Genomic DNA, 15,220 nt, shown 5'->3' with positions numbered 1-15,220 from the left:
AAAGTAAAAAGTTCGCACATAAAATTCATCTTGACTGAATTGGCAAATTTTTGACAAGCCTGCACTTATTTTTTAAGTGCAAAAGCAATTGGTCACAATCCAAGTGCGAGAAACTTATATTCAATATGTTAATTATTCTGAGTGTATGTTGCTCCTTATCACCGTCGTTTTTGGCCCTCTGCATCCTCCTTCTAGCTCGTAAGCACTGGGCACGCAGATCAGCAATTTTTGGGTTCCACCAGTAGACGAGGTGTCGGTTGTTTCTTGGGTCTCCCATCCTTGGCATTGTCGCGTCGCACGCACGGGATAGTATCGCTACCAGATCGGCTGTCCCATTCGACCGCCCAAGCGTTGAAATCGCCGGCTATGCGACTGGTCTTCGGTCGATTAGCTCCTCCGTTATTTCGTCCAGACTGCTTCTGTTTTCGCCCTATCGGCTGTCCAGTTTCCATCTTCGGAGGGAATTTGGTATGCTCCGAAATAATAGCAACATCACACTTTTGTTCTACAACGGCTTGTCGCAGCAAAAGCTGTGCAGCCTCACAGTGGTTGAGGTTGATTTGGATTACCTTCACTGGGACTTAGTTGCACTCACTTGGCCACTTCGGCCTTCAACGAACATCTTCAGCCACCTGTCGGGTGATTGCTGTTCTCCGCATTAGCACAGATATGCATTTCGGGGACTTCCTGCAATTCTGAGCTTTGTGGCTTTCCTCACCACACCTTCTGCATAGTTTGGTTTTTGTCAGGCCCTTTGCAATTTCGTGCCAGGTGGCCGTACTCGAGACATTTGTAGCACACTTCCGGTTGCTGAGAAATACTCAGCGGGCACATGGCTTCTGACTTTGAACTTGTCACCTATAGCATTATTGGTAAGCTCTTTGTAGGAGGAGCTGTTGACTTTTGGATCCCATTTCAACTCCCCATTACGAGATCATTTCCCCCATTAGAGGTGCGTCTGATTTTCTGTACGTCTTCCCCTAGCTCCTTGAGATCCGGATTCGTCCGCATGGTGCGTAGAACTTCCACATACGAGTCGTCACTCACTTTGACGTTGAGAGCTTCGCCTTTATTTCTCCTCTTGATGAAATTCCGTTTTTGTGATCTGCTATCACTACCCGATTTCCCTTTTCTTTTGCCGACGACTTGCCATGAGGTATGGCTGCCTGCTGCCACCAGAGATGGCATGCTCCTCAGTGCGAAACGTGAGAAGAGAAAACATACACTCTACACACGACTTTCAACGAGAGCGAGGGTGAGCTACGCAACTTTTTTCACACACAAACCAGCCGCTCACTCTCTGGCATCCATCAGCGGCACACTCAAAATGAGTGCTCAAACAAATGATAGAACAAGCATGTTTTTCAGTTTCTGCGTGCACATTTTGTGCGCACAGAAAATGTGCACACAAAAATTCGTTGAGTGCGCACTCAGTCGTGCTTCCAGTGCAATACTGTGTGTACCACAGGGAGTATGAAAGTACTATTACGCCGTCTAGTAGCAAATGCATCTGCTTGTCTAAGATATCACATAAATCACAGACAAATAGATATGTGACAATAACAAAATTTCAATCTCATATATATCATGATCCTGATTACTTAGAGAGTTGGTGTCTTCGGCAAAGTTGTTTGGCTGGTCAAGGACTAATCGATAATAAAACTTAAGATTCAAAATTCCACCGCTAGGCGGTGCTAGTGAGTTAACAAATTTTGTTTTTCATATATATCAGGAAAATTTGCAAAAAATTGCAACTAGCGCCGCCTAGCTGCAGAAACTTGAACCAAACGGTAATTATTCTGAAAGCCCATGATCTACTAAACAATATTGCCGAAGACACCATCTTTCTACAAAATCAGGATGCTGAGATATGCGAAATTTAAAATTTGTTTGCTCTCTAGCGCCGCCTAGCGGTAGAATTTTGAATTTCAATTCTTATTATCGTTTAGTCCTTGACCAGCCAAACAACTTTGCCGAAGACACCAACTCTCTAAGTAATCAGGATCATGAGATATGTGAGATTGAAATTTCGTTAGTGTCACATATCTATTTGTCTGTGATTTATGTGATATCTTAGACAAGCAGATGCAACACTGATAAAATTTCCATCCAATATATCTCAGGATCCTGATTACTTAGAGAGTTGGTTTCTTCGGCAAAGTAGTTCAGCTGGTCATGGGCTTTCACAATATGGGCCGTATGATTCGTGATTTCACCGCTAGGCGGCGCAAGAGAGCGTAGAAATTTTACATTTCACATATCTCAGTACTCTGATTCTTTAGAATGATGGTGTCTTCGGCAAAATTGTTTGGTAGATCAAGGGCTTTCAGAATAATTACCGTTTGGTTCAAGTTTCTGCAGCTAGGCGGCGCTAGTTGCAATTTTTTGCAAATTTTCCTGATATATATGAAAAACAAAATTTGCTAACTCACTAGCACCGCCTAGCGGTGGAATTTTGAATCTTAAGTTTTATTATCGATTAGTCCTTGACCAGCCAAACAACTTTGCCGAAGACAGCAACTCTCTAAGTAATCAGGATCATGAGATATTTGAGATTGAAATTTCGTTGCGATTTTTTGCAAATTTTCCTGATATAGGGTGCGGGCACCGGTTTTGGCCAGTCTAAGGGAAATCATTTTTATAAAAATAACCAATAATCCTATGAAAACAATCAATGCGTCAAAAGAAAGGTTTCAATCTATATTTTGAAGGAAAAATGCAGAAATCATGCCAATACTTGATTTTTGTATTAAAAGTGGCACTGGCCAAAATAGAAGCTCTGCCGCAGTTTTGGCCATATTCTTAAGTTTGGTTTCTATTTTGGCCAATCACGTGTTTCTTATGGGAGTGGCCAAATTAGAAGCACCCTGGCCAAAATAGATGTATGGGAGCAGATTTTTTAAGGAAATATATTTTTTTCTTCCAGTTTTTAATCAAAATGTGTGGTATTCACAGCTGTAATCATCATATTGTATTAGGATCTACTAGTAAAAAATAAATTTACGCCGATTTAGATCGCAACAGGCTCAATACCGCACTATGGCCAAAACTCCGGACTGGCCAAAACTGAAGCTTCTACCCTATTTGAAAAACAAAATTTGTTAGCTCACTAGCACAGCCTTTTGGTGGAATTTGGAACCAAAATATCCATCAACTGTAAGTTCTTGACCAGCTTAAGACGTCTGCTTGTCTCTGATATCACAGGATTTGATACCCCTCTTAGCGGGTTTTGGACTCACTGGCATGCTTTCGGTTCACCAAATGCTCAAACAACACTGACCCCTTTGAACACACTGCGTGTGCACTGAGTTCTGTTTTTTTCTGCGTGCGCACAGAAATTGCGCACTGGGATTATGATCTGCGGGCTCTCATTGCTCTCACGCAGCACTCTAATCACCCGCACAAAAACTCTGCGTGAGAGAAATTATGTACATTTTATTGTGCGTTTTTTCTCTTTCTCTTTTGTAAGAAAAATGAAACTGAGAAGTTCAGTGAAAGATGAGCGTAAATGGGCACAGTTTCTGCGTGACATGCCATCCCTGGCTGCCACAACATTCTCCGTTCCCAGTACGGAGGGTTAGCCTAACATTAGCCTAATGTGAGACTAACTGGCCAGCATGTTAGGCTAACTTTTTGTCTCACTTTTGGCTAATGTTAGTCTAAAATTAGACAGATATGACACACTTTTGTTAGACATGTTGCAAATTCGAAACATGTTTGTTAGTCTAACATTAGACTAACGTTAGACATGTTTTACTATGGGCTGTTAGACAAATGTTAGGCATAAATTTTATGCTGCTTGTTTTCATTCCAGCTGTCATCCGAGCAAGAAGTATGATTGTAGTAGTGAACTTTTGTCGACGTTCACTACTACAACCGTACTCTTGCCTCGAATGAAAGCTGGACGAAACAAATTCAATAAAAAAAAAAAACTCGGAGCCTGTTCAATTTCAATTTTAATTTTAACTTCAATTTTAATTTTAATTTTAACTTTAATTTAAACTTGAATTTAAATTTGAATTAAATAAAAATTAAATTAAATTAAATTTATATTAAAATTAAATTAAAATTAAATTAAAATTAAATTAAAATTAAATTAAAATTAAATTAAAATTAAATTAAAATTAAATTAAAATTAAATTAAAATTAAATTAAAATTAAATTAAAATTAAATTAAAATTAAATTAAAATTAAATTAAAATTAAATTAAAATTAAATTAAAATTAAATTAAAATTAAATTAAAATTAAATTAAAATTAAATTAAAATTAAATTAAAATTAAATTAAAATTAAATTAAAATTAAATTAAAATTAAATTAAAATTAAATTAAAATTAAATTAAAATTAAATTAAAATTAAATTAAAATTAAATTAAAATTAAATTAAAATTAAATTAAAATTAAATTAAAATTAAATTAAAATTAAATTAAAATTAAATTAAAATTAAATTAAAATTAAATTAAAATTAAATTAAAATTAAATTAAAATTAAATTAAAATTAAATTAAAATTAAATTAAAATTAAATTAAAATTAAATTAAAATTAAATTAAAATTAAATTAAAATTAAATTAAAATTAAATTAAAATTAAATTAAAATTAAATTAAAATTAAATTAAAATTAAATTAAAATTAAATTAAAATTAAATTAAAATTAAATTAAAATTAAATTAAAATTAAATTAAAATTAAATTAAAATTAAATTAAAATTAAATTAAAATTAAATTAAAATTAAATTAAAATTAAATTAAAATTAAATTAAAATTAAATTAAAATTAAATTAAAATTAAATTAAAATTAAATTAAAATTAAATTAAAATTAAATTAAAATTAAATTAAAATTAAATTAAAATTAAATTAAAATTAAATTAAAATTAAATTAAAATTAAATTAAAATTAAATTAAAATTAAATTAAAATTAAATTAAAATTAAATTAAAATTAAATTAAAATTAAATTAAAATTAAATTAAAATTAAATTAAAAATAAATTAAAATTAAATTAAAATTAAATTAAAACTAAATAAAATTAAATTAAATATTAATTAACATTAAATTAAAATTAAATAAAAATCAAAACAAAATTGAATTAACATTAAATTAAAATTGAATTAAAATTAAATAAAAATTGAATTAAAATTTAATTAAAATTTAATAAACATTTAATTAAAATTTCATTAAAATTTAATTGACATTTAATTAAATTTTAATTAACATTCAATGAAAAGTTAAGTAAAATTTAATTAAAATTTAATTGAAATTGGATTAAAATTTTATTAAAATTTTATTAAAATTTTATTAAAATTTTATTAAAATTTTATTAAAATTTTATTAAAATTTTACTAAAATTATATTTATTAAAATTTTATTAAAATTATTTTTTTTTAATTTATTCAAAATTTTATTAAAATTTTATAAAAATTTTATTAGATTTTTTTTAAAGTTTTATTAAAATTTTATTACAATTTTATTATAATTTTATTAAAGTTTTATTAAAATTTTATTTCAATTAAAAAAAAATGAAAATTTAATTAAAATTTAATTGAAATTTAATTAAAATTTTATTAAAATTTTATTAAAATTTTATTAAAATTTTACTAAAATTATATTTATTAAAATTTAATTAAAATTAATTTTTTTTTTAATTTTATTAAAATTTTATAATAGTTATTTATGTAACGAGTTGCAAAAAGTTGATTTTTTCAGCACGAGTCGTACATTTATCCAACGAGGCTTGCCGAGTTGGATAAATACGAAGAGTGCTGAAAAAATCGAGTTTTGCAACGAGTTAAATACAAAATTTTATGCAATGATTTTTTTCATAATGCAACCCATTTGAGTTGCATAATGTTCATAATGCAACTCAAATTAGTTGCATTATGAACATTGTACAACTATTTTTCATTATGCAACTCATTTCAGTTGCATAATGAACCAGTTCGGAAAAATTGGCCATTATGATACCAAAATGAGTTATATAAAATATAAATTATGATACTGAATTGCATAAAAATTTTATTAGAATTTTTTTAAAGTTTTATTAAAATTTTATTAAAATTTTATTACAATTTTATTATAATTTTAATTAAGTTTAATTAAAATTTTATTTCAATTAAAAAAAAATGAAAATTTAATTAAAATTTAATTGAAGTTTAATTAAAATTTTATTTAAATTTTATTTAAATTTTATTAAAGTTTTATTAAAATTTTATTAAAGTTTTATTAAAATTTAATTAAAATTTTGTAAAAATTTGATTAAAATTTATTTAAAATTAAATAAAAATTAAATGAAAAATAAATCAAATTAAAATTAAAATGACTCACCGACACGATGAGGCCCAACTTAACAGAATCGGACACTGTTTTGGTCATCTCCGTTCCGGCAACGGTACGACGAGAACCAACCGGACTTATTGGGCAGTAGCAGCGGCGAGGAGCTGACGGGTCGGACGACGGAACGACTGAAATGGTTCTTACCAGGTTGTTACGGTTTTAACTAATTGAAACGCGCAAATTTTATCATTTTCCCGACCGACGAACGCTGCCGCAATCAACAAAGTTATTTTTTTAACTGCCGTTCAGGAAACTGTCAACAATGCGCGAAAGAATCGAACACTGAGCATAATTTCGGGGTTATGATTTATGCTCTCAGAAATTTTCGATGAGCAACATATCTAACAAATGCCTAACAGTGTCGAACGCCTAACTTCCTCCGTGCTGGGGTGGGTGAGCACCGGTGACGAAGGCGTTCTTATGTTTCTTGGGTCTAACATCTCTTGGCAAAGCCCTTGGCCTCTTCGGCGTGAAGAAGGGTGTACACAGCTAATCGCGTTCGGTAATTTTTACCGAAATCTCAACCGCTGAGCGTTCGGTAATGGTTTTTTACCGAAATTCTGTAGAAAAATAACATATTTCGGTAAAATGTTATCGTTTATCTGTCAAACTCTAACGAACTTCGGTAAAAGCTACTACCTTTACCGAATTTTTCCTGTAAAACAAACTTAACGGTTGAGATTTCGGTAAAACATTACCGAAGTCGGTGATATTTTCTAACTGTGTAGTTTGCATCCTCTGGGGGATACTTCCCACGATACTGACTTTCTCCGCATTTCTACCCTTCGCGTTTCTGACGTTCAGTTTGCCACACTTGCATTCTTGGCTGCTAGCTTCTTCAGCTCTCTGTGCCATATCCTTACACTCTTTAACCACAGACGAATTTACCGGGAGCGGTTCAGTTGGCAAAAGCAGCAGAGAAATGAATCCACCGCAGTAAAACACGGCAGCACGAAGAGAGTGTGATTGCTGAAGCACAGGAACGTATGGACAGGAACGATATGCGGAGGTTTTATGCAACTGTCAATGGTGATGGGATTTAGAGGCACAGTGGACACGGTAGACTAACCGAATTGCCGACTCGTCCCGGGATTTGTGTGATATGGCGAAAAGATAAACTCTGATTGAGCTGATCTTAACTTCTATTCGGGTCAACAGACTATTACGGACTAAATAACAAACATACAAGGTCAAGTAAACATTCAATACATTAGCATTTATGCTTCGTCAGCTTTCTACAATACACAGACAAACCAACACGTTGTCATCTTTATTACAGGGGACTGACACTACCCAGGTAACCAATAAGCATTTGAATAAGCCGTATTTCTGTTTTATATCTGCATTTGACCTGCTTACTGCCGTATGATAGCAGTTCGACGGCTAAACTGCCCTATATTAGCAATTGAAATGCTACTTAAAATCTGACATCAGTTATGTAGCATTTCAGATGCACGGTATGTTTTGGTCAACAAGCAGCATAACTGCTACATTAGTGCCTTAAAACTGCTAAGTGGGAGGAGTGATGCTGAACCCACAACACATTTCCACTTTTTAATTTACGTGCCCCGGCTGTAGATGCCATTATCATTCGCTTGTCCTGTCATTTATAGAGTAGCAACTAAAAAACATGCTTTGGCAAATAAATTCCATGGTTTTGGCTACTTTCCAATGTTCGATTTATTTAATTATCAGCACATGCTGGGCACATAGCATATCTGACGAAGCTACTGCTGGTGTAATATTCAAGCTTTAAATTGATCAAAAAACCAACGCACATTATCTAATCATCTATAGCTTACATCGTAGCGAGGTTCAGCACCATCGTCAACCCGAGGATCGAGGGATCAAATCCCAATTTCGCCGAAATCAGCAAAAAAACAAGAACAGAATTTCAAAACGTGCCCCCAAGCCTCAAAAGTTGCACAGGAGAGTGAAGATAAAAATAGAAGAGAAAGAGAGGCCGTAAAATGGGCAGGGGAATTTTTTTGTTTTTATTTTTGACAATCTGGGGGTAGGAAATTTAAGCATTAAATCAGCCGTATATTGGGCCAAAACCTGCATTTAAGTAGCACTTATGGCGCATATGGGGCAAATTGGCATTTAATGATCTGCCGTAAAGGCGCATATAGTGCCGAATTAATGCCATTTTAACTGCTTATTGGTTACCTGGGTACATTACTCCAACAAATGGTGCACGGCACAACACTGTGCCAATGCCCGCCATGTGCTATATGACCGAGAAGGAAATTTTCTGACAGACAAAACAATGGTGGCAGCCAAGTGAAAGGAGCACTTCGAAGATTTGTTGAATGGCAGCACCCAGGTAACCAATAAGCAGTTAAAATGGCATTAATTCGGCACTATATGCGCCTTTACGGCAGGTCATTAAATGCCAATTTGCCCCATATGCGCCATAAGTGCTACTTAAATGCAGGTTTTGGCCCAATATACGGCTGATTTAATGCTTAAATTTCCTACCCCCAGATTGTCAAAAATAAAAACAAAAAAATTCCCCTGCCCATTTTACGGCCTCTCTTTCTCTTCTATTTTTATCTTCACTCTCCTGTGCAACTTTTGAGGCTTGGGGGCACGTTTTGAAATTCTGTTCTTGTTTTTTTGCTGATTTCGGCGAAATTGGGATTTGATCCCTCGATCCTCGCCCGAATAAAAAATACAGTAGAAAAACCGAACGTTGTATTGTAACAGTACTATTTAAAACCATATTTTTACAATAGAAACCACTGTAAAAATAAAAATACAAAAACAATAAAATGTAATGTAGAACACCATACAGTAAATTGTAAATAAGATTTTTACAATATACTATACGGATTGTTAAGTATCGTAACAATATAAAAAAATATTTTTCTCCATATATATTTTTTGCAAAACCATACATTATATTGTAAATGAATTGTTATAAATACTGATACGTGGGTTTTGATAAACCGTACATTCTATGGTACACGTATGGTTTCAAACAACAAAATGTACCGTAAATATATTGTATTTTTTACGAATAATCAGACTTTCGTGACGAAATTGAAATCGCCCGAAAATCGTACAAATCTGTCATCTTCGACAGCTTTTCGCTTTCGACCCATGATTCAGGCGAAATCAGCGCAGTTTGTTATGGCAACAAGATCAGCTGGTGGTTGCCGAACAATGACGATGAACGTAAACATCGGATGTCCAGCTGATTTTGTTGTGTATACATGATCAGCTGGCGGACCGAGAACAATGAGAGAAATGTGTAAACATTGAGACGCCCGGCGAAATCTGTCATTATATCGGGCGAGTTGCTAAAGACCGGCAGCAGAGAGCGACAGCGAAATCGAAAGCGAAATAGGAGAACGACGAAATTTATTGCACTGAAGTCTAAGTGAAAAAAAAAATCGCAATATTGTTTTTAATTGTAGTTTCACCACTGGTTATACATTTAATTAAATGGTTTTGGAATGGTTCTCTTTTGTTATGTTGTATTGGTTTACATTACATTACCATGTAAAATATAACATAACATTATTTATAACATCTTGCCATTTTCCTCCTGTTAATGGCATCTTAGGCTTACTAGCATTATGAGAATGCGCTTTGGAAATTCTCCAGAGCGTTTTGGTTAACCCTTCATATATTGGATCGCGCACGTCTAAGTCTGAGTCGAGGTCTGAGTAGTCTCTGATTGCATTAACAGTTGAAGCTTAGGCTCCCATGCCCCACCAGCCAGATAACCGGGTTTCGCAAACTAAGCATTATTTGTGGCAACACTTTGAGCGGCATGATGGAACTATGCCGAGCGCGCTAAGCATTATTAGACCACTAATGTAGTTACATGAAGTGGGTGACGAGGTACATGAGTATCATTACAGCGCACGCTATGTCTGAACCAACAGATTGTAAAAAATGAATGTACATCGGGTTTCTTTCCATAAAACATCAGTATTCAAGCTATATTTTCATTTGCAGAAGGTTTTAAAATGTTCTATCGGGGAAATTTTGATTTTTCCATCTTTTGGACCGTTTTTCATACAAATTTGCTTGAAATCCTCATTTTCGGTCAATTTCTCTCCCATACAAAATATATGGAAAAATTTTCACCGATAGAATATTTTAAAACCTTCTGCAAATGAAAATATAGCTTGAATACTGATGTTTTATGGAAAGAAACCCGATGTACATTCAATTTTTATAATCTGCTGGTTCAGACATAGCGTGCAGCGTGCTTAACCGTTATTGCAATATTGAGGCTCCAGTTTGACTAAAGTTTGAAATACACGTATGTATTTAACAACTCATTAGAAAACTGTCAAGTTCAATTCAAGTATAAGTTAGGTTCGTCAATCGTATTCCTCTCATCGCACTCTACATACCTAGCCCGCCATATCTCTTGGATCTGCGATTCTTAAGACATCTGGTTTACTACTTATTTAAACATTTTATTGACTTTAAATTGATGTTTCAACTTATTCACTTTTTTCTTTCCTTTCCTTTGCATCTTAAAAGTCACAAAGATCAACAAAACAAAGCACGGAAAAAATCTAAAACTGAATAAATAATTAATAATGCACGGAAAAATAATGTTTCGGAAAAGTGAATGGTTCAAACGTAAGAAAAACAGTATAATATAGTGTTACATAAAAATCGAATGTAAATGTATAGTAGCTACAATGTGCGAAGCTTTTAGTGAACCATTTCATTACAATATACATTATTGTAGCTGGTACACTGTATGGTGCAGGAATGGTTTTCACCAAACACCCTATGGTTAGTTTTTATCCGGGCGGGTTGACGATGGTGCTGAACCTCGCTACGATGTAAGCTATAGATGATTAGATAATGTGCGTTGGTTTTTTGATCAATTTAAAGCTTGAATATTACACCAGCAGTAGCTTCGTCAGATATGCTATGTGCCCAGCATGTGCTGATAATTAAATAAATCGAACATTGGAAAGTAGCCAAAACCATGGAATTTATTTGCCAAAGCATGTTTTTTAGTTGCTACTCTATAAATGACAGGACAAGCGAATGATAATGGCATCTACAGCCGGGGCACGTAAATTAAAAAGTGGAAATGTGTTGTGGGTTCAGCATCACTCCTCCCACTTAGCAGTTTTAAGGCACTAATGTAGCAGTTATGCTGCTTGTTGACCAAAACATACCGTGCATCTGAAATGCTACATAACTGTTGTCAGATTTTAAGTAGCATTTTAATTGCTAATATAGGGCAGTTTAGCCGTCGAACTGCTATCATACGGCAGTAAGCAGGTCAAATGCAGATATAAAACAGAAATACGGCTTATTCAAATGCTTATTGGTTACCTGGGCAGTAAAGGAGCACCCAAGAGCAGGGTTAGCATAATGGATGACGGTAAGGCAGTGGAATCACCAACACTTGATGAGGTTATGAAAGCCCATAAGAAGCTGAAAAACAACAAGGCTTCTGAAAAGGGCGAGATCTCGGTCGAACTTCTTAAGCACGGAAGCGAGCAGCTACATCAATCAATCCACCAGACTATTGTAAAGATTTGGGAGGATGAAGAATTGCCTACCAGCTGGTTGGATACCCAATCTACAAGAAAGTGTACAGACTAGAGTGTGCCAATTACAGAGGGATTACCCTATTGAATTCGGCATATAAGATACTGTCGCCTGTCCTGTTCAACAGACTGAAACTTCTTGAGGATCAGATGGTTAACCTGCTGATGATCCTAGATGAATTTCGCGAATATAAGTTGCAGACTCACCATCTGTTCATTGATTTTGAAGCAGCGTAAGATTCAGTGAAAAGAAATGAGCTTTGGCAGATACTGTCAGACATGGTTTGCCGGCGAAACTAATTAGGCTGATACGCGCAACGCTGGAAGGATCATAATCAAGTATTCGGATCGCAGCAAAGGTGTCTACCACGTTTGTGACATTGGATGGATGGAAACAGGGCGATGTTCTTTTAAATTTGCTGTTCAATATTGCACTTCTTCTTCTTCTTCTTCTTCTTCTTTATGGCTCTACGTCTCCACTGGGACTTGGCCAGCCTCGCTTCAACTTAGTGTTCTTTTGAGCATTTCCACAGTTATTAATTGAAGGGCTTCCTTTGCCTGCCATTGCATGAATTTGTATGTTGTGAGGCAAGTACAATGATACACTATGCCCAGGGAGTCGAGAAAGTTTTCCCGACTGGAACGGGAATCGAACCCGCCGTCTCTGGATTGGCGATCCATAGTCTTAACCACTAGGCTAACTGGAGACCCTGCACTAGAAGGAGCGATTGGGAGGTCTGGCATGCAGAGGAATGGCCAAGGAATGGCACTATCATCACACGATCGCACATGCTCCTTGGCTTTGCGGACGATATTGATCTCATCGGCATCATTCGTACACACTAAGATCAGCTCGGTATTTTCCCCATCTGTTTACTGAGTTCTCAACAGCAGATTATTTATTTTGCGAATATTCTGTAAATGAGTTACCGAGCTCAGCTCATAAACTGTCAAAAGTTACTGAAGCACGGTAAATATCGTTACTGGTGAACGGTAAATACGATTACCGAGTGTACCGAGATAAATCTGCTGTTGAAAACTCAGTAAAAAGATGAAAAAAATACTGAACTCAGTGAAAAATTTACTGAGCTGGAACATCTGAATCTTAGTGTGTACACTCGGCGTTGGAGTAAAGTTACTTTGTAGCCAACAAGGTATCATGGTAGGTAGGTAAATAATCAGAAGCTTACGCTGTCACTAAAATTTAACCATTTAACTTTTGGATGTTTTCTACGGAGCTACTTGTTCTAGTCACCACTACCGTTTCTCGGCAGTACGACTGGCACTATGATATTAGCTGGATCAGCTACTTTAAAATAGTCTTCATGTTATCCATACCAAAATCACTATACGAATTCTTCCCATTCTTCTTTTTTCAAATCACCATCATTCCTTCAATGAGTATTCCTACGTCAAAAACCCTCGATCCGCCCCTGGCATTGCACATTCATTCTCCACTGAAAAAAATTGACACGATCGATTGATGTGTTTTAACTTATGGACCGATTCCTTAGCGTCAACGTTGGTCTGATGTGTTTTTCCAATGTATTCAATGTTTTCTACACATTAGATTAATCAGGTTCATAACATGGAATCCACAACAGAGCTTACATCACCAAATAAAATGTAATTCAACTCAACATGATATTTGTTACACTTGGCTTTCAAATAGCTCTACCTTCAGCTGAATCCGATAGTCAAAGCATCACAATTTCATATGTGAAAGGATTGAAATTGAAGTAATTTTGCAAATGAATTTGCGCTACTGTTTTTAACAAATGAATTATATAATTGGTGGCACATGACCCATAAAATCGTTAAACGCTTCAAATTTTTTTTTCATCATGGCCGACATCAGAACGTGAATTTGCTGTCTGCTGCTAGGTATGTTGTCTCATTTTGTGTTAATGAAATTCGATATTAAATTATATTCCTTTTAGTCCATTTACAGGAGAGAACATCGACATCAAATTTTATATCTTCCGGAATTACGCTCACATCGGGAATACTCCATTCTCGAGAAGATTTTTTCCGGGATACTTCTTCCGGGTCAGCAATTGCCTCATTTCGTCGTCTGCGGGGAAGTCAATTGATCCTTCTCCGGTTGCGCATTTGCAATGGCTTTACCACTTCGGAAAGGTTCCTGGAGCCATTGATGGAAGAGGTGGCACGGGATGGTTGGCAGGATTCAAGGTGAGATGACTCATATTTTTGGAAGCAGCAGGTGCAAATTAAAGAAGGATATGGCTGCATCCCACAGCTGGTGGCGGAAGATCGTTCGGGAGTCATTACAAACGGGAAAGCGGTACATTTATTCATGTTTAGTTTTGGCGTATGTCCTGTTCCGGGACAGTAGCTAGACTTTGGCTTTGGTCCGTTGACTCGTCAACTTCGAATATATTAATTTCTTAATTGTCCTTCAATTTACAAAATTTTGTCAATAAAATATTTTTGTCCTCCACATTAAAAGAACAGGAGCTATAAAAGCACAAACTCATCAAATAAATTTGTGATAATAGTGCACTTACAATAAATTATTATTACATCTACAAACTTCGAGTTTTAATTATAACAGATCATCGAATTCACTCATATAGTGAAATGCTCTTATTTCACGCGAGCTCAAGATTTTACTCTCACGAAAACTGAAATCGTGATAGTAACATTATGAGCTCGCGTGAAATAAGGGCACTTCACATTGTATCTTTTCTATGGAGGACTACATGGGCGCCAAAACGTGAAATCCACGTGCGTTATAACACAAAATTTATGTTCAACATCCATGATATTCATGAATTTTAAAGTTGAATTCCACTTGATTGAAATGGTTTATTTATTGGCACATCCATCACAATTCATATGCATTCAATTCAAATTTCGTGTGAGATACACATTAGAATCGTGCGGATTGTTTATAGATTGGGACAAAAACAATGTTGGTGAATCTATATGTTTTACACGTGACAATCACAGGTTTTACAATTTGCGCAAATCTATATGTAAAACACATTAGTCAGACGTGTCAATTTTTTTGAGTGTCCTTTATCCACCGTCGCAGATCTTTTTCTTCTGGTGTCGCTTCGCTCTCGCCATTCTGTCACTTCTATTCGTCGGGATCGGTCGCGTATCAGTTCGTCTCCCGCGCGTAAGACTTTTTTCTTCAGTTCCTTCAGTCCACCATAAGTGCTCAGCCGAAGGAAAAATGCATTGAAATTGTGCACTTTTGTGGGTGGACCTAGTCGATTGGTAGTGTTTCGAAACGTTACGAAGAAAGTGCCTTAATTGTTGTTGGGAGAAAGAGATTAGGGATTTAAGTGGGGCATTTTGGTGTGCGAGTTCCGATTCGGTAAG

At 35.0% G+C, this 15,220-nt stretch overlaps 1 protein-coding gene across 2 annotated transcripts in view; it reads left to right on the top strand.

Moving 5' to 3' along the window:
- The first annotated feature begins 14,952 nt into the window (after positions 1-14,952).
- The window catches only part of LOC115256515 (integrin beta-PS), a 31,725-nt gene continuing 31,457 nt past the window's right edge, over positions 14,953-15,220 (top strand). For both annotated transcript variants that reach the window (XM_029855199.2, XM_029855198.2), the window contains exon 1: positions 14,953-15,215. The gene's annotated coding sequence lies outside the window, so the exon portion shown is untranslated. The remainder of the gene's footprint in view (positions 15,216-15,220) is intronic.

Source organism: Aedes albopictus, chromosome 1 (assembly GCF_035046485.1).
Source record: "Aedes albopictus strain Foshan chromosome 1, AalbF5, whole genome shotgun sequence".
NCBI lineage: Eukaryota > Metazoa > Arthropoda > Insecta > Diptera > Culicidae > Aedes > Aedes albopictus.
Note: the sequence above shows the minus strand (reverse complement) of the source record. Positions and strands in the feature narration are given on the sequence as shown.